At 33.9% G+C, this 21,831-nt stretch overlaps 1 long non-coding RNA gene across 1 annotated transcript in view; it reads right to left on the bottom strand.

The window, feature by feature from the left end:
• Positions 1-12,620: 12,620 nt before the first annotated feature.
• LOC144246006 (uncharacterized) overlaps positions 12,621-21,831 on the bottom strand; it is a 73,915-nt gene continuing 64,704 nt past the window's right edge. The window contains exon 3 of the long non-coding RNA XR_013339605.1: positions 12,621-12,790. This is a non-coding gene — a long non-coding RNA (uncharacterized LOC144246006). The remainder of the gene's footprint in view (positions 12,791-21,831) is intronic.

Below are 21,831 nucleotides of genomic sequence, written 5' to 3'. Positions count from 1 at the left end.
TACTATGAAAATATGATTGGAATAGGGAACAAAAAGACTCTAAGATTTTTCAGCATACAGCATCTGCCCTTCAGAAAGCAGAAAAATAACTAGCAGAAAAATACAAGTCTTCTAAGGACAGTGTTAGATCTGTCAGTCTCATGTGGATGTCTCAGATTGTGGGTGACATCTCAAACGGCATTAGACATCCACATTTGGAGAACTTAGTTGTGCATAAGACCCAAGATTCACTGAGAGTAAAATGTCTGTATTAGATGTGAATTTGTTTCGAATCACTTTATAGTATATGGAAACTACAGAAATGCTCATTTAACAAACATTTTCTTCTGAGAGACACTGAAGTGATTAGTGGTGTAGACTCAATGAACCTGATTGATTAGTCTTCCACTTGGCTGCAGGGTCTAACTTCCGTTTAGACTCCCACATGAGGTAGGCACTTGGATTGCTGAAAGTAAATCTTCAGTAGTTTGGACTGTGTCATGGTTTTCAAATAAAAGTGATACTTTTCAACAACTTCATCCAAGTACTTTTCTAGAACAGGGATCATTGCAATCCTGAGCAGAATACGGAGCCTGAAGGGGTGACTAGAGGATGCCTCCAACTGCAGCTTGGGTTCTAGGGGATTAGGAAGTGGCTACACTGCTTGGAGTACATCTCAAGTTTGACAGGCAAAGGAATAAAAAACTCTAAACTAAATTACAGATATTGGCATAGAAAAGGGGTGTTAACCTCAATTCCTCTTTTCCACTAGTAATATTTCTTTCAATACATATATTTTGGGAAGGAAAAGGATGTAAACAGTCCTGTCCTATTTCTGCTTATTCAATATGTTAGACTAAAAGTGCAGTCATCTTTCCCTAGCTAATTGCAATTACTTGTACACTCAATACAGGAGTATCTTAACATCCTGGAAATTTGTCTGTAGTATAGCATACCACAATGAAAAAATTTAACTGAAAATTTCTCAACCTGAGATAAAACTACAGGAAGAAAATAAAAAAAAACCCTTTACATTTCAAAATAGAAATAAAAAAGTAGAGAATGTTTAATAATTTCCTCCAAATTCCTACAACTCCAGCTTTTGGAAGCCTTTGTAAATTAAGTATTTTATATCTATTAGCTGAAGAGCAATAAATATACACACTACATTTATGAGAATTTGGCAGTTTATGGTGATATACTTGTGTATTTTCATCTTCCAGCTCTTTGATTATTTGAAAATAGTGTTAAAATGAGTATCTAAGATGAATGATGTTTTTTCTAAAGACAGAATTGCCACATGATTGAAATAAATCTTATTCAAACTGAAATTTGTTATGGAAAAGCAGCTATATTTTAGCTAATCCCTGCCATTCCTGTAAACAAAGTTCTGTAGTTTAAATCACCCAGAAAAAGAATGAATCATTACTAAAGTTTACTTTAAAGAATAAGTAACAAAAAGTAAAATTAGAGTACACTAACTATAATAATAGAAGAGTCAATATTCTGAAGCAGTAAGAACATAAGATCATACTCTTAGAACATTCATTTATTCTGAATTAGGCAAAGAGTCTCTCAGCTGTTCAGTCTTTAGAGCACACAAGGCCCTTAAAAATGCACAATACAGGAAGTAGCGACTCATCCTCCCTTGCCCCTACACTGGAGAGACATGCATTTTATGGATGGACCATTTAATGGACAAGGAATCAGCTGGATGCTTGCAGTCAGAGTTGCAGTGAATGGCTCAATGTCCAGGTGTTGAACAGTGACAAGTGACATTCCTCAGGGCTTAGTACTGGGACCAACAGTGTTTAATGTCTTTGCCAATGACACGGACATTGGGATTGTGTCAAATTTTCACCAAGTTTGAAAATCACACCAAGCTGAGTGGGGCAGTCTACACACTGGAGGGAAGGGATGTCATCCAGAGGAACCTTGGCAGGCTTGAGAAGTGGGACTGTGCAAACCTCCTGAAGTTAAACAAGGCCAAGAGCAATGTCCTGCACCTGGGTCAGGGCAATTCCAAGCTCACATACAGGCTGGGCAGTGAATGGATTGAGAGTCACCCTGAGGAGAAGGACGTGGGGGTGTTGGTGGTTGAGAGGCTGGACATAACTCAGCAATGTGCACTCAGAGACCAGAAACCAAACCATGTCCTGGGCTGTATTCAAAGCAGTGTGGCCAGTAGGGTGAGGGAGAGGAATCTGTCCTTCTATTCAGCTCTGGTGAGACCTCACCTGTGGTACTGTGTCCAACAGTACCACAGGTGAAGGCCTTTCTATTGAAGGCCTTCAATAGAAAAAGGACATTAACATGTTTAATCAAGTCCAGAGAAGGGTCATGAAGATGATTAGAGGGTTAGAGCACCTCTCCTATGGAGACAGGCTGAGAAACTTGGTTTTGTTTACTCTGGAGAAGAGAAGGATACAAGGAGACCTTTTAGCATCCTTCAAGTACCTAAAAGAGGTCTAATGGAGGGCTAGAGAGGGACTTTTCACCAAATTGTAGTGTCAAGGTAAAGAAGAATGACTCTAAACAGCAAGAGGGTAGATTTAGATCAGATGTTAGGAAGTTTTTACTGGGAGTGTGATATGCCAGTGGAACAGGTTACCCAGAGAAACAGTGGATGCCCCATCCATGGAAATGTTCAAGGCCAGGTTGGATGGGGCTTTGAGTAATCTGGTTTAGTGGAAGGTGCCCCTTGCCTTTGCAGGGGGGCTTAGAGCAAGATGATCTTTCAACTCTCTTTCAACCCAAAATGTTCTGTGATTCTATGATTATCTCTGGCAAAACAGAATGAAACATTTATTTTAGCTGAAAAAACATACTTTCTCCCCATCATACACCCTCCTCTTTATAGATTTTCATAGTACTGTTCAAAAGTTACATTTCTCTTTAATTGAAAAAGAACACGTTTTTAAATGTTAAGCTAGGATTTCAGCATGACTTACACCCACTGCCTGCTCTGAAAACATGTTTTTACCTGCTAAAAGCAAGGAAAATTTGCAATAGGTATGCTTTTCAGCAACAATAAAAATAGCTCTCCAGTTTTGACATTAAATGTTTTGAATCTTTTATATCATGTGATTGATCCCTTGCTTAGAATAAAAAATTGAAGATAACATTTGGGGCTCTTTAACCAAAAGCATTAGGCTTCTGGTCTTTTTTTCATCTCTTATCACTGAGCAAAGAATTTCAAACAGAGGTCAGACAGATGTATGTTTGACAAAAGACAGATTTCTAGAGATCACTGGTTGTTCAGATCATATCTTGAGTCTAACTAGTGTAATTTAAAGGACTGTACTTGCAGCTATTTCCTATAAATCCTCAGTCCTGGATTGCCTTTATTTTTCTCTATATTGTCACTGAGACCTCAGGAGAGCATAACTCTGCCTACCCACCACAGGAACTGAGAAACAGGTGGGTGTTAATGTGCAGTGAAGGTGTGTAACTCTAGTTATTTTTTCTCACTCCTTGTGCATTTATGTTTTATCCAAGTACAATATAATATTTGAGTTAAAGTATTCCTATTAGAATAATAATTAGGCATTCTTGTTCATATATGGACAAATGAAGAAGGTAAGCTGCCATTTTCTGATGATTTGATTCTAAGGAGACCTTGTGAGGATCCCAATTAAAAATAGCTTTTCAAGGCTTGATTTCTGTACTGAAATTACATATATAACCTATTTTAATTATCTCCCAGCCTTGAATATAAAATGGAGATTGGACCTGTAAGAGCCATCAAAGAACAATCCCCACCCTGATTCCTGCATACATACAATTAGCATATTTTGACCAGTGCAATGGTATATACAATTAGAGCAGAAAGAATAATCAAAGTTATGATCTCTATGTCCTAAAATGGTAAGAGAAGTCATAAATAAGAAAATTTGCTTTGAAACTTCCTTACTACCTTGCTTTATTTTCACCCACACCACCTAATTTTTAACACTCCAGAGGCTGGGAGACAGTTTCCTTCTTATAAAGAAAAAATCAAGCAGTATTTCTTTTAAATGTACAGATTTTAAACTTTTGGAAAACATTACAACATTGCAACACAGCAACTGAAAATGAGATCCAACATTCATCTGAATGGTAAACATTCAGGTTTTTATTTTGCTGGATTCAAAAGGTGAGTAGAAATACCAGTAAATGGATGTTGACCAGATTTCAAAATTATAAGGATTGAATTTATGACATTTTTAAAGGAAAACACCCTGATTTGGGAAGGTTGAAATTATATTTCTTCTAATCAATGTGTCCAATAAATATGTTAAAAAATTAGGCAATATAAAAGAATAAATTAATGGGTGGATATTTCAGCTTTTTCATATCAACCAAAGACTGTATTTAAGGAAGGTTTGGATTGGATTGGATTGGATTGGATTGGATTGGATTGGATTGGATTGGATTTTTTAACCAAAAGTAAGGAAGTTTGGAATATTCTTCAAAATCCCTGTAAATTTTCTCAGAAAATACTTTATTTTGCTGAGGGGCATTCAAGGAGGAACTTTTGGTATGTTAATTGGTTCCATGTATTGCCAGGTTTTGAAGGTAATGCTTTTTGTTTTTTTTTTTTTTTTCTTAAACTCTTTATACTAAATAACCTTTGTTGACATTTCTTTGGGAAGCGTAAGGGGATAATATTTTCTCTTGTAAATTTCGTACTGGAAATACATAACTTTAGAGTGGATACTGATTTCATTAGATTCATTTTTTGTGAAGTCTCAGGAAAACTAATTTATTGCCTTTTTTCCCTTGCTCTTACCTACAAGTCCTCCTGTATTTCAATTAACCGTTCTCACTGATTCTTTACAATCATACCTATGATTGGTTTTCCCTCAGGAGTAATGGCAGCTGCTTTCTGTTGAATATTAAATAGTGCAATTATATCTTCAAATACCATAAATGTCTACTTAATTCCCTAAATTGTCAATACTGTTTGTAAAGGATAAGTGAAAAGAAAAATATTTGCCCTCATGGTTTATTTAGAATGCAAGCTGCTACTGTTGGCTGGCTGTGTGTATGTGGGTAGTGGCTGGCACAAAAATCTCATAAAATGCTATGCAATTCTTGGTGCTATGACCTTCTTAATTTTAAAAATCTAAAACATTTTTGAGTGCACATGGGATTGATTATGAATCATAACTTTCAGGTCCTAATTTTGGAAAAATTGTAATTTGATGCCTAGGAAGAGAAAGTAAAATTTGCTACACTCTTTCACTACCAAAAGCTTGTATTTCAAAAGGAATTATGTTTTATTTTTTAATTACCAATAAAATTCAATATTTTTTCATTAACATATTTTTTCTAGAATTCTATCTGGATCTGTTCAATGTAGATGTTTGTATTGTGGTTGAAATGTTCTATTTCTACTGATTCCAACAATTGTAATAAGACTAGTTTTTCCAAGTTCATGACAGGATTGTGATATACTACTTGAGAACACTGAAAGATATTTTTATGGTGCTTTCAAAAGCTATGGAAAATATTTGCTGCATCCTAAAATGTTTCAAATGCAAGAGATTATAAACATCTGAATAGATTTTTCCTTAAGAATAATGAAGGATATGTAAAAACAACAGGAATTTAAGAATTCAGAATTAAAATCAAATGTGATATCCTTACACTGAAAGAAGCCAAGTAAGAAATAGGCAGAGAAACTTGAGAGAGACATTTTGAAACTTTGGAATATATGTCAACCTAACATTTGTGAAAATATTCCCCCTTTTTAAGAGAAGTATTCAATTTGGCTTTTAACAGGAATAACTTCTTAAACACAAGGAGAACTCTAATTAAATACTTAAAACTTGATGATTATCTAAAGGTCAAATGGCTAATATTAAATGTATTGAAAAGTGATCCATGTCAAAAGTAATTTCTGAGAAGCTTGGGTGAGAATGGAAAAGTCCAGTGCAAAATCACTCACTGTTAAGAAAGTGGAAAAAGCACTGCTAAGTCATTGAAGGCATCAGGTCTTGCATCTCATGATAGCAATATGAAAATTAACATTCAGCCATTTTTAATGCTCTAGAAAATATTTGCAGGTTAAGAAATGCAGACAAAGGTATTTCCTAAAATAAATAATTAGTGGATTAATATGGATTAAGTATATCATTATTTATTAATCTCATCTATAATGTAAGACCCATTCTGAGCAAAAATTTCATTCCATTTTGCCATCAACACTCATCCTACAGGCTTTTTTTGCCATAGAAATGTGTGTTGTCTTTTCTCACTATGAGCCTTCTTGTTGTGCCAAGGTCTAAACTTATGGGTCTTGCTGTGAATTTATCCAGGGTCAATTTAATAAGACTTCATCTTATTTTTAAGTCAAAATTGTAAGGAAAAACATTGTCCTACAGATCTGCAGGGAAAACAATTCTAAAATTAGAACAGTAAACAAAATAATGGAGGAACTGGGATTTCATCTTTCTATCTCTCTTGGAGAACACAGTTTCAGTACAAGTTTCTCCACCTGCTATTTTACTTCCTAAAACATTATAACGTTTTTCTTACAAGAAATTATTGTTATTTGATATTAAACACGACTTAAAGAACTGAAAACAAAAGAGTATTAGTACAGTGTATTTCTAGTGGTTTTAATCTGCAAATGTTCTAAATGCTTTGTCAGTTGTACATAAAAGCAGAGATTAGTATGTCTTAAATTATGGCTGTGATTTATTAGTAATTTAACTAAAAATTTTTCTACTACATAAATTAAAGGTTTAAAGGATTTTTTAAAAATAGAATAAAAAACATTTTCCTTTATTCAAATGCTTTTTTAAAAAATGTGTATTTATTCTGAGATGTTATTACCATTGTCATTTTCTGTGAACATTTCATATTTGATTAGCATTTTACAACTATTCTACACAAAAAATGTGTTTGGTTCTACATAAAAGAGTTATTTCTGATGCCTGTGGGACAAGAAATAGTTGTACAACAGTTGCATTCACACAGTACCTTTGGAAACAACTTGTATTATACACTTTTCTGAAATTTTAAGGAAGTAATAAATAATAGATAAGCTAATGACCTTGACATTGGTTATAATCTCAATTTCTTTTTGGGCTGTGGTTTTTTTTTGTTTGTTTGTTTGGTTGGTTGGTTTTTTTTGTTGTTGTTGTTTTTCTGTTACTTGAGAGGTGTCTCTTTTGTACATACCAGAGGAGTTTAGTATTATTTTGGTCAGATAAGTACTCAGATTTTTACAATTTCTAAGATTTTCTGGAGATTATTTACCTATTTGCAACATATTCCATGATATAGGAAGTCACAAAGATAATAAAACCAAGGGTTTCTTAGGTACCGATTTGTCAGCTAAGGAAAATGGGTTTGCTAATTTCTTAATTAAAATTAACTTTATCCTCAGAATTGATGGCACAAGGTGCAATGTGATTGAATGAAATGTCTGTATTTTTTTACAGATTTTATTTTTTTAAAGATGGTTAAGCAGCTATTTACACAACCAAGTATTTTAGTGAACTAATTTATGACTTTACAAAGATAATTAAGGATGGAATGATACAATGACCCAATCAAGGACATGATTAAGACTGATTCAATAAATCAATATGTGAAATTATCAAATCATCAAATGAATATAGCAAGTAATCAACTAAAATTACAAGGTTAAGATGAAGAATCTGAGAGAATCACATTTAATCCAGGATATCAACTGATTTTTTCAGGCAATCAGAGCATTGACCTAGTTTCTGAAGTTCCTAGACTTTTACCAGGAAACTTATCTATCTTGATTTCACTCAGAAAAGTAGCCAGCTTTTTTGGAGTCTTTCCACAAATTCCACTTAGTAAGTTTAGTAAGCTGTCAATGCTTTGTTTTGTTTTCCCCTTTTGTGAAACAGCACTGTAACATAGATTCTAAATATACATGTAGAGATAAATAAACACTGTTCAACATGAGATTTTCCATGAAGGTTTTTTGTAATCCAAGGGAAGAATTGACAAAAGACCAGAAGGAAGAAGAGTTGGTATTCATAACTAGTAACACTTTTTGTTAGAGTGGTCACTCCTACCTTAGAAATAAAAATGCACTAGTGGAATAGTATGGGTGAAACTTTATTGCGTCAAAAACCCTCACAAAATTAAAGACAGGATATCTCTTAGGAACCTTGTTTCCATGGAACAGTGAAGTGCATGAAGTTTATGAGAGAGGGAACTTTCTATAATCAGCAGAAGATTGAGGGGGCAGGAAGGCATTAAATCCTTCAGGTCTTTGTGGAGATGATCTATCCAGAAACTAAGCAACATGTCTCCAGTGTTTGTGTTAATCTAGCCCATATAACATCAGCAAATTTTCCTTCTTGATTGCTCTGATCTTTATCTTACCCTTTCTCTGCTTTAGAAATCTCAATTCATTGAGATCCATTTAAATGGATCTAAGTATTGATCTCATGCTTTCACAGCAAGAAGTCTCTTTAGACTTACACAAGGGTGCAAGGTATTGTCATTAGTGACTTTTAACTTGAAATCTGCTGATATTATTATTCACAAATATTAATCTTGAACAGAAGAACCTGGGTCCAGAGGTATATCAGAAGTCTCGCTGAAACAGAAGAGGCAAGACCCACAGTGAGAGCAAATTTTATGTTATTGTATGAAAAGAGGACCATAGCCACACATTTGCCAAAACAAATTCCTTTCTTCAGGCTTACTTCAGCATTCATTACATTTGTTTAAATAGTTGGGTATTTACATGAGAAGAATTAGAGACATTTATAAATTTAGAACTCAATAATTCCAAAGCATATCAAAGATTATATTTTCTGATGAGTAATTAAACCAACAGTTTTTCTTGCCAAGAAATACTTGGAATTGCTTTTACAATAATTTAAAATCCTTAGAGTAAGGCCAGAAGAGTATCATAGTTAAGTATTATACCCAAGTTACGTATCATAATTAAGTATCATACCCAAGTTAAGACAATTGCGCATTTGACCAAAGGCCCAAAGGTCTAATCTTTAACTATAACTAACAGCAAATGCTTAATGAAGAGTATAAATCCCAGGAAGTATGCAGTGATGTACATACCAGTGGCTTTGTGCTGCAGAGGAAATTCTTTAGGTCGTCTCCTTTCCGAAGGTAAATGTAAGCATCTGTGCCTGTCTGTACTGAAGATTTTCACATTTTAACTAAATATAGATGTGTAAATTTTGTGTAGATGCATCCATATTGTTCGTGGCATTTGAACCTCATACCTTACACATAAGAGCATTCATTATTTCCCTAGTTCTTGTTCACTTCACCAATAGATTTTCTCATTTGATTAATCTATCTTGTATTCACCACCTACTTTACCTGACTGAAGAACTTCAGTCTGGTCCATCTTCTTTCATGTGAATGTTCTTCCATAGTTTTCCCACTTCTACACAAAGGAAAAATCTTGGAATTGATTATTTTTGTTGTTTGGTTGGTTTTCTTTACTATTAGAAAATATTCTGTTGCTAATGGATTCAGCCAATGCTAAAGCAAGTGAATAAAATTGACACTGCACATTCTAGTCATGGCAGCCAGAGATTTGGAACTTAGGTCAGGAAGCAGACTGAGAGTAAGCATGAGAGGACAAATATGGGTATTCATTTATGAGGGGACAGCCTGACATCTGTCTCTAGGCTATAATGTCAATGGAAACATCAGAAAGGAAAAAAATATTTTTTTAACCTGTATTTGGCATTTATTTCCTGGATGAAGTCCAGAAAAAAAATAAAGCAGGCAGACCCTAAATAGACATAAAACACTTTTAAAAGAAATGCCATTAAAATAAATATACAAGCAGACAAGCCCAACTTTAAATCTTAATTTTGAGTCCACAGAGTGGATTGAAAAAGATTCCAATAAAATTGAGGTGGGAGAAATTAGGTTTCTTTTTGATTACATCTGGATACAAATTGGGTTTAAATTAGATTTGTGCTGCAAAACAAACCTTGCACAAGGAACTGATATATGTGTAGTTTTCAAGTTCACATTGAAGGACCATTTTTTTGGCAGTTGAGGTAGTGATTTATTGAAGTACTTAATTACGTGCCAAATTATATGGGGTTTATCTCTATCTTGCTAAAGAAATGAAACTCAAACTCTTCTAATGTATTTATATATCTAAAGTGAAGAAATTCAGTAGATCTTTCTTTTGAGAGGGCTGGAGATGAAGAATATGCATTTAAATTACCTGAAAGTAGTGTGGGATGACTAATTAAATATGACTGAAATGTGTATGCATTTTTCATAGTTTTAATAAGTGAAATTTTGTGTGAAAGAGGATGAGAAATGGGAATATAGCAAGCAATTCTTTACAGTGCTTAGATAATACAGTTGAGCTTCACTATTCCAACAAACAGAACTGTTTTTCATATTTTAATGTTATTTAGAAATATATTTTCTTTTTTAATGAGCAATGCACAGAGTTGCATTATCAAAAAAGGAAGGAATTTTAATCTTAGTAGAAACTTTTAGTTTAAGAATTTCAAAAATATGATGATTTATGAAAAATATTGCACTATACTGATGGCACGTTATAGATGTATGATTACACATAGTATTCTGATATATATGATGGTAATCTCACATACTTCTCTATCTTAAAAAATCATTGTAATTCTGTACCTGTTGTAATAATCATATCTTGATCTAATGAAGCTTCATTACCATTAGTGCTAATATGCTTCAGCACATTTTCTGTGAAATATTTTCTACACCTGATAAACAGATTGTGTGTTGCTAATAACACTTACACAGTATTTCAAGGAACAAAACACAAAATACCTTTGAAATAAATAGGTCACCACTGCATCTGCATTACTAGTGAAAGTGAAGAAGAATCACACACAAAACTACCCAGAGATGACATGCAAATATTGATTCTGGAGCTGTAGAATGTACTGAGTATTGTTTTACTTTATTTTGAATCAATAAACTCTTATAAGTTTAAATTACTTCTTTTGTATTAAACAAAGAATTAGTGAAAAATAGAGGTAAGAGGAGGAAAAGAAACCCCATGACCACTTCTATACACACTCTCTTTTCAAAACTTTTAATAGCAAGCTTTTTTTATTAATTTGAATCAATAGTAAAAGTTAAAGATCAATTAGCATATTTAAAATTTTTAATCACCCAAATATGTTAGTTTTGCATTTGAACAAGTGATATATGTTTATAAAAACCCAAACAACCGCCTTCCTCATGAAAGTTTTAAAATTATTAATATTTTAGTAGGACCTCATGCATACACTTGTATATGCACACACTCATACACATACACATATGTAGGTCTTCAGGGTTTTGAGCAGCCTTGAATTCAGCTTTGTTGCTTCATAAGGTAAAAGCAAAATTAATTATCATACATATTAAAAATGCACACAAAGGGAAAATCTTTAAATTTTTCTTGTCTAGAAGAATGCATGGAAGTAATCACCTGTTCTAGTGAATTGGCTAAATGAACTTATTTCATCATCAGAACTATTTCTATTTTCACAAGGAAAAAGAGGCTGAATTCAATTATAACATTCTTGAAAAGCAAATTAATTAGACTATATGAAATATCATTCATTCATCAAGGTACTAACCAGTGCAATCAAATTTCTTTAAACTTAACAGTGATTTAAAAAACTTAAGAAGAGGCTGGATTGTAATTTTTGTGTTTATAGTGAAAAAATTAAAATTACCCTGAGTGTTTATGGAAATATATGCCATGTTCTGAATTCATAGAAGTTCTTCTTTACAGAAGTAATTAAATATTTTGCCAGATATTAAAACATGACTAAAATCTGGTTTAAAACTTTTTTACATTTTCATGCATTACCTCACAGTAAAGAAGATTTTTTAATTGTTTTGGATATCAATAATTTGTTCATTACTTACAATAGAAACTTTAAAATAAATCTTTAATTTCACTTCCAGGCATTAAAAAAAAAAAAAAAAAAAAAAAAAAAAAAAAAAACCTAAAAAAGCCAAACCACATTTTGTTCTGTAAGTACATTTGATTTTCCCTGTTATGGCTGTGGTTTCTTGGTTTCTGACATACTCATGTAACCCAAGAATCCAGATGATGGATTTGTGGAATGTCAGGTTTCCTTGCAAAGCATTCAAAACTGCAATACTGGCTGCAGGGCAAATGTATGCTATTTAGCAGAAATACATCAGTCATGGAAATGATCATGCTGTAAGTCCTGTTCAATACCTTACAGCCTATTAAACAGAAGAAAGTGAAGCAAGTTTGCTTAGGATATTATGACAGATTGTGAACATGAATAATAGTAATGCATTCCTGTAGTCTTAGACTACCAATAATGATATGAAAAATTATCAATCATTAATCCATCAAAGAACACTGAGTTTCCAAGTCTTAGTTATTATTAAATTCTTGTATTTGAAGGAATAGGAAATATAATGAAACAGGTTTAGTGATTGAGTTTAGTGGAGCATCTTACTGTGTTGTTATATCAAAAAGCTTTCTTCATCGCCAATAAACCTGAAGATTTAAAAGAGGTATTTCATACTAGATCACAAAGATAATGGAGATACCAGAAGGACGCAATAGAATGTACCTCCAGGAAACTGATTATGGTAATGTAACCATAACTTTTTTTTTTTGGATCCTGGAAGAAAATAAATCATTTTTGTACATCTAAAGTTTCTGAGCTGAAGAACATTTTATTATGAAATGTCATAAATCATATATGGCAAATGACACAAAGGAAACCACTATTCATTTAGGATCCTTGCTCTAAATCCACTGAAAACTCTCACTGGATTTCTCTTAACACCAACAGGATTCGGGTCATTCCATCTGCTGAGGAGAAAGTGGAGACATAAAAATGTGAAATTAATGACCTGAATGATATATTCTATAACATGAATAAAGCTCCAATGGTGTAGACAGGGAGACAGACTGATATGCTGAAAATGCCAGTATTTATTAGAGCTGACATATCTCTTCCATTGCTCGCATCGTTTCTCTTCTATAGTCAACAGGGGGAGTGGAGGGTTGTTGTGATTTCTGTGTGTCTAGGAGCTGCATTTCATTCTTCCACAAGGGCAAAAAAAGATCTCTGGCACCGAACTGCTAGAAGTCAGACAATTCTTTTCTAACTTTATTATCTGCTGGCTACGACATGCTGAAATACAGCTGTCCTGGAAATACATATATACATTTATAGATAATGATGATAGCTGCACAAAAGTATTTCCAGTCTTGATCTAGAAAAATAACTATGTATATATGTGTAATGATGAACACAGGAAGAGTCCTACTGGCTGCCACAATGTCATAATTTTACTGGGAGAAGGGCAACCTGGCTTTAGCCTTCTTTATGACTCCCTTTCCTTTCCCTTTGCAATAGTTCACATGAAACATTGAATTTAAGCAGTTAAGGTTTTACAAAAACAAAAAAGCAATCAAAACCCCTCAAAATATTTAATTATGAAAATAAAGAGGAAAATAAATTATAATTACAAAATTACTTAAATTAAAATTGGTGAAAGGTTGTTTTTCCAGTAGACCTGTGATAAAGGGAGTTTAAATACAGCATCTGATTCTCTTCTTTAACTGGAGATTTCAAAATAGATCTAAAAATGTCTTTCTCACATTCTCCTCCTCCCAGTTTCATCTCTGGGGAGTTCTTACCTGGAACCTGGCTAAATATTTTCAACAGAATCCTATTGAAAACATACAGACTAATTTATTTCATAGTGCATATAAAAAAATATGGGGATTTTTTTAAGTTTTAATTTGTATTGGTATTCATATTAATGGTGATGTGATCTTTCAGCTTATATTTCTGCTTACTAACATTCTTTTTTAACAGTAGCATTATATTTGAAGATTTTATCGGAATAGTTATTTGCTTGAATAAGAAAATAGTCAGAATTGTTTTCTGTTTCACCAAAACATGTCAAAGAAAATTGACATGTATTTCTTAGAATGCAACAATATAACAATGAAGTGACAAGCAATGTCTTTAAAATGTCTTCAAGGTTGAAAGCATATTAGAGTAATAGCCATTAGTCTGCATGTATGTTCCTTGCTAGGAGTTCTGCAGCACAGTATTATATTTGATTACTCAACTAAAAACAGTCATCCATTAACCCCCAGAGAGTTACAGCTCCCTCAGTATGCCTGAGGCCACACCACCTAGTGTGTCCCCATTATTTTAAATGTTATAGAAGGAACACTAGGACATATAGAAACTCCCTGAGGTCACTCTTTGTCATTTCAATAAAAGTTATGAAAGGAAATGTATCCCCTTTCCAATGTTACCTCAGTCTGCAGCACAGTAACAGAGGGAGGAGTTTGTCATGAATATTCAAGAACATTAATTGATTAAGCATTAGTAGAAGAAAAGCTATGGGGGGGGGGAAGTGTGGTTTTCAGAACAAGGCTAGTATTTTAATTTCTCTGGAAGAATGAGAGGATTCCACTACTTCCTTTCACTAAAAAATGCAGAATTACAGAATAAACTGGTTAGAGTGTACTCCAGCATAATGCTACACACAGTACAGTCAGAAGCAGGGTTCTGCTGTAGAAGCTATTTTATAATCAAAAAGGAGGTCACAACCTTGGCTACAAAATTATTTTTGTGTAGTAGAACAATCCTATCCTGGTATTTTTTTTAAAAAACATATGTAACTTATGGAAATACATATGTAAAACTACCAACTAAAATTTCAAGATGTTCCCATATTTTAAATTTATTTACTTTATTTATTGGTGCTCCACTTTTGACTGTTCTCTTAAAATATTTTGAAAGCATATATAATTATGGCCAAAATTCCTGATTAGAATAAGGTCTCCATCCATTGACATAAGTTACAACTGTGGTTCCACATCACAGCAGTGATGGAATTTTAGAACTTAAAAATGCTGGAACCTCAGATATGTTGTGATCTTTGATAGAAATCAATGACTCATAGTGATAAATCACCATTTTGCTCAAAATGCATTATATATTCTTTGGTTTATTTATATTAACAATACCAAACAAAAAAGAAAATTGCAAAATACATCTCTAGGGAAACTGAATCAGCCATTACAATGATGTTAAAATAGTTGTTGAAACCTATGGGTATAAGTTTAATCTTCGTTACACCACTTTATCTATGTAGCAGGAAGTACTGAAAGGCTTAATTAATTCTTGATTGTAAAACACTTAAGGAGCCTTCAAAGAATTGACATGCAAGTCCAAAACATCATTTTTTACTGTGGTGACTCACAAGGATCTTAATATTCTACTTGACAAAAAAACTATTCCTTTCTCTACTTAATATTTTTGAGACTATTTTTTTCTTCCCCTGTATTAGTTTCAAATTCAAATAGTAAGCCTTCTTGGGCAAATCAGGGCAGCTGGACATAAAAGCCTGTATGCATGTTGTCTTTCCACTCAACCATGTAATGCAACACTTTGCTATCTCCATTAAAAGACTTACTTTGTGCCATATCATGCATTTCATAATATTTCCATCTAAATGCAGATTTTTCTGTTCCATGTGTAGCAGCTAGTCAGGTTTTCCATAAAAATAGCAGCAGGACAGAACATTGAAATTCATTTTGCATATTAAAGAAATCTCTCCTCAATTCCTTTTATTTGTTTTATCAACTCAAGCAATAAACAAGAAAATTAGAGTTTCAGCAATGATGGAGAAAACATTTATGATTTTATCAGACATGATTTCTGCTTAGACAGTTTCCAGACTCTTAGGAGCGGGTAATTTTGAAATGTTGCACTGATGAATGGCATAAGTCCATATATGTCTTTTAACCCAAGTGCAGTGCATTTGGCATACATTGCCCAATGAGAACTTCACTTTGAGTAGCACACAAATTTAAAGCTTTTGTTACCAATATTTACAACAAGTTTAATATCTGTCCTATAGAAATTAGTTTTCTTTGAAAGCATTATTGCAAATGCCATATTTTCTGTTATTGCTCTCTGGTGTGCACAGGTAACAAAAAGCCCCAAAACCCCAAACAACAGAAATAGAATAGATTAGATATCAGAGCTGTCATTGCAAACCCCCTTTCCTAATCCTAAAAAGACAACCCAGTCAAAACTTTCATTTTCAAGCTGCATAAATACAGTTGAACTATATTTATATAGTAATAAGTTGTTTATTAGAAATTTTTATATTGCACATTAATCAAAAACTGAAAAAGAATGCAATTTAAAAAAAGAAAACAAAACAACATTTTAGAAAATGGTTACTATGACCTCCCATGAGTGTGCTTATATATAAATAATGTTACAATTTTAAAAAAATAGAAAATGTATTTAACTTTTACATATTGATTTTCTCTATTACCTGGTATCTTGTAAACACAAAATTTGTGGTTTAGAGTCTTTTATTATGGTTTGTGTAAAAAACATGATATTGTATATCTGTGCTTGATTTCTTTATTTTTATTAAGTCCTCCTCAACCACTCAAAATTTCACCAGATCAACAATACATCACCATCTTAGTGCAGCTGTAGCTTAGCCTTGTACAGACATGTGTGATGAATTCAGGAAGACTCCAAGTTTTTCTTCTATTATTCCAGTGCTACTGCTGGGATGCCCCAGAGTGATGGAAGAAGCTGCAGTTTTGTTGCTACTGACCTCCTCCTTGAAAGACCTTTGTTTTGATTTTATCTTGGGACAGAATGAGAAGTGCTTTTCCACCCTGAGCCACCAAAGCAGGGAGCATGTGGGCAGGTAACCTAGAGTACTTTTAGCCCCAGAGATCTTGCTTATGAAGACTGGATTGGCTCACTCCTGTCACTAGCCTTCTGTTTCCAGAGACTCAGCTCACTTGCTGTACCTCACCTGCCTCTGCCCCTGCCCCTGCCCCCTCATTTTCTGAATTCTTCCTGGAAAAGTTCATAATATTTTGTTCCTAGTAGGAGAGCTTTTTCTTCTCCAGTTTTCCAGACCATACAACCCAAGAGGTGGATATAGAGCTAAGTAAAAACTTTCAGCATAGACACAGTCAGACTGAATTCCCAACCATGAAAAAAGTAGGGAAGTTGTTTGATGCTTTTACAGTATTTGGTGTCATTTCCAATAATGGTATATTTATTAAAAAAATACATAATTAAAAAATAAGCAGAAATAGAATTTTTCTGAGATATAACAGTATTTTGCCAAACTTAAGTGAATTAATCTCACAGTTCACTGGCTGTTCAGTACTTATATCGCCGTAACTGTACTGATATATGTGGTGTTTTTTCTTAGAGGGAATATTATTTACATGCCTTCATTTTCACCTTGGTTTGCTAAAATACTCTTATTTAAATTTGCCATGAATGCAAAGCAATATGTAATTAGGTGTAATAGGGCAACTTCTGGATCACAGCACATTTAAGTTGCAAAACTATCATCTAAAATATCAAAAAAATATTAACTTCATTTACAGGTGTAAATACTTCAAGGTAACTCCAAAACTCATCAGAAACAAAAATGAATACAATTAAGACTAGAATTACTGTGCTTTTATTCAAACACAGAAAAGAAAAAATCCTCTCTCCATTTTACAAAAGACTGGTATTGCTGAAATGTTATTGTGGCATCACGGTTGTTTGACTTCAGTGAGGGGTCTCCAAACTGGTTGGGATTGGAGTACTTGTTCCCTCAAGGAAAGGCTGAGACATGGGCCTGGCTTAGCCTGGGGACTGATGGCTTCAGGAGGTAATGCTGGCAATGGTCCCTAGGACCAGAAAAAAGGTCAGCTACCTGAAATGTCCTGGCTGGAATATTTCATAGACTTCTTTGGTTTATGAACCAAGATTGCCCCAAAGTAGTTAATTCTGTCATGCCATTTCTTCAAATCATTTTTCTCTGACAATAATGAAGGATTTTTCATCCGGAAAAAATCTATTAAAGAGAAACATGGAGAAAATAAATAAATTCAAGGAGCTACTGTTTGCATTTGGCTCAGTTGCTTCAGTTTCTCAGGACAGCAGTCTGGCCACATGACTACAGGTAACATAGAGTTACAGGAAGGGCTCATTGACTGCTCTAGAAGTTGGAGTACTGATAGGATGTGCAGCTTCTCCTTTCTTTGTTTCCATAGAAAAAGGGTTTCACTTTTTTGCTAACACTTTCAGGGCAAATTACTTGTGCTCCTTCCCCAGGAAGACCTGCTCACAGTGCAATGCACATTGTAGCCCTGAGAAGTGAGAGAATTCACTGTCTTGAGAACAGTTCTTGCTCCCCAACACACAGCAACCATTTCACTGAGACAGGAATTTTTAAGGTGGGAAGGCAGATGATTCACTAAGAATAACCCTGGGGAAGCTACAAATCTGTGGCATAATATATCTCAGGGTATAATGGCTTTCCATTATTACTGTCAATTATTTTTTTTTAAATGGTCAATTTTGTGCAATATAAAAATAAATACAAAATAAGAACAAATATATTATATTCATTCTTTACTTTCTCAAATTTTCCAAACTAGAAATTAATTAACTTCTTCACACTCCTTGTTGTTTGGGTCTTCCTTCTCTCCCCTGCCCCCCACTGTTCTCTCTTCAGAAAACAAAACCCACAAAACAATAAAAAACCCAATTGCGATTGTGCTTACATATCATTAAGCTATTTTTCTATGTGTATTCATATACACACTATAGCTCATCGTTGTCTGTAATGATCACCAATAATTTCTTTTTCAAATCAATTTTTTTTCCTGTTTAGGGTCAAAGAAATTCTTTCTTGTACAGAAGACTACAGAACATTCTACTGTATACAGTTTTGGTTTTCTTCACTAGTCTAAAGAGTTATTTTACATTTAAGTAGGGCATTATAACACATTATTTTCAGTTACAATATCAATGCATACTCCAATTTTTTCTTCAAATAAATCTTTGGACTCTTCTTTAAACTAAGAACTACAAAAGTGATTGACAGACTTCGCTATTTCACAGGCTTCTTTCTTACTTTGACATGAGTCTTACTTGAGACTGCCACATTCATCAATATGTTCACCATACCATCTTATTCTGGTACTATCACTTGCTTGTTTATTATTTACATTTAATCAAAGATCTTGCCACATCTCCTCTGAATTCCCTTTAAACATGGGGTATTTTGTTCTACTAACATTAACTATGGTGGGTGATGTGGAATTAAAGTAGATTTACAAATTCAGCATTAAAAGTGAGGACAGGATGTCATCTAAAAAAAGCTATCAGAGTGTAAATCCATTTGATAAAATATAATGAAAATAATCTATGATGAAAATATGTACTCATGCTTACTAAGTAATCTAGCTACTGGTGTTGATTGGATAAAGAATTCACATTGCTACTAATTGATTGCATTACTGGACAGTGAGATTTTAAACAAATGCAACATTCCTAAAATGTCTTTTTGCTTTGCAACCTGATAAATTTTGTCTTATCTTGCCAAAATTTTTGTTCATAAGAGAACAAAAACAAGCTCCGGATTATTTTCACTATTTCATCCTGTGAGACAAAAATTTAGGCTAATTCATGTACTTATGATAAAAAATAATAAAATATCTGTGTTTTACTTATTAACTAATACATATTTTGAACAGAAATAAGATCCAGGAATAGGCAATTAAGGGCATAGATGTATAATTTTAATTGCTTCAGTACTGATTAAAGCTATCATGAAAGATACTGATATTTGCAACTTTTTAAAAATTGCATTTTTCCTTGTGCCTCTTTCACCCCTGATCAGTCATTTTATTAATATTTTGGAAGCACCACTGATAAATAAGGTCATCAAACAGCTAATGACTGAATGACTAATCACCTTCACGTGCTTTGCATTTCCCTGACAATCTCAGGTTGATATTTTTATTTTCACAGATACACACCATCTTTTTTTTTTAAAAAGGGAAAATGTTCTTCTCCTTTGCCTAAAAGAATTCTATTAACAATTTTATTACCATAGTTTGGGGCATTTGTGTTTTGGATCAAAGGCTTGCCATCTGTTGTTTGGAAGAGATGCATCTGCATCTTTGTTTCTTCTGATGAGCAAAGTGGGAAAGAAGAAAACAAAGAAGAAAGGTCATTTCCAAGAAGAGTTGTTTAAATGGCCCTTGAACAAAATTCCACTGTGTTTGGATCTGCCTTGTTCTAAAGTGCAAGTACTCACACATATGTCCTGTCTCAGCTGCCAAGTGATTCGCACCAGTTAAAGGTTGAACTGCCTGTTCCCAGGCTCTGTGCTATGTGCTGATCCACAGACAGAGCTGTGGCCCACTTTCTCACTCAGTTCCTGCAGGCACCAAACTTCAATTGCAGCACATTGAGGGGATTTTCACACGGATGCAAGAAAAGCAGGAGCAAGGGCTCAATACAATAGTGACTTAACCATGTAGAGACATACTTTTTTTCCTTTTTCCACAGCACCAGACTGGACAAAAGCAACATGGCAATCAACATCCTTGCTTCAAAGAGGATTTGAAAGTTGCACTGGTAGCAAAAGGAATAACAGTCAGAGATAAACATATCTATTTCTGGCCCTTGTGCAGGAAACTGGTATTATAACCTCATAATTAATTAGTTAATAGCAAAACTCTGAATATTCTAAGACAAGTAACGGTCCGTGGAGATATTAGCAATTTTGTAAATTTTGTTCATCCACCTTTGTCAAAAATCTAAAAAATACAAAAATCTATTTCTCTCCCTTCTCCTTTTTTCTTCTCTCTAACATACTCAAGTTATAGTACATGAGATTTTAAATACTAAAAACTAAGAATTTAAAAGTTAGGAAGAGTTACTTTTATCATTAAACAGGATCTTGTGGAAAATCTCAGGCACAAACTGGGTATTTGGTCTTTTTGAAATCACTTTGCTAATACTTTGTTCTACTGAACTTCATTCAACAAAAGATATTTTCATATTTTCAGATATGAGGCTGTAAATTTCCCAAATTTATTTTAATTGTTGGTACATTTTGATTTTCCCCAGCACAAACGCTGCCATGTGTGGGTTCATATTTCTTCATTCAGGCACTACTAGTTTTTGCCCAGTAACTATTATTGGCCAACGTTTGACCCCATCTTGCTCTGTCTGGTGAAGATACACATGATGAGAGCTGTGTTGCTGCACTAAACTTGTGATAATTCTATCATTTTTAGGATCTATTTGTATATGTTGAATAGGTCCAAAAAAAAAAAGAAATTACAGTTTGTCAGGAGACAAACTTGACACTTCCTGTCACCTTATTAAAGCTGCATTCATCCAGAGACAAGTTAGACCATTTTGACATATTCAATATGCAGCCTTGCCATTTCCTTCAGTAATCTCTCATGGTCACTGTCGGCATCAAATGTTGCATATAGGTCAACAAAGACAAGAAGTATTGTTTATCCATCAGTGCCATTATTATCATAAGATCTGGGTTCTGGTTTGCATACAGATTGTGTTGAGCCTTGGACACTTGCTACAGCCTTGTTTCTTCCCCAGTAGTCTGTCATTAATATAAGAGCATCACAGAAAATATCAGTAATGCTGTGCCCCTTGTGCTGGGACTGCTGTCACCAAGACTCAAGGATCAATAGAAGTGACTGTGGATGGCTTCTGGTTTCTTTCTGTTCATTAGCTTCAGGTTGAGAGGCATGGCAGAACTCTGCCCTATGCCTGTGAAAAGAGAGGAGGGACTTCAGTGAGAAGCAGAAATAGGAACCTGCATCAGAAAATGGCCAGTCATAAAGCTCTACTTCATGGCATCTCAGGGATGTAGTAAAATGAAAATCTGTCCACTGGGCAGCAGATCAATACACAAAAAATATAGCTTTGATTTGTGAGCTGTGTCATTAGCTGTAGATATAGCACCACATAGAATCCAGCTTCTGGGTTATAATAAAAGCTCTATGAGAAGAAC

This window comes from Lonchura striata, chromosome 3, assembly GCF_046129695.1.
Source record: "Lonchura striata isolate bLonStr1 chromosome 3, bLonStr1.mat, whole genome shotgun sequence".
In the NCBI taxonomy this organism is placed as follows: Eukaryota; Metazoa; Chordata; class Aves; order Passeriformes; family Estrildidae; genus Lonchura; species Lonchura striata.
The sequence above is the reverse complement of the archived record's forward strand: the minus strand, read 5'-3'. Positions and strand labels throughout refer to the sequence as shown.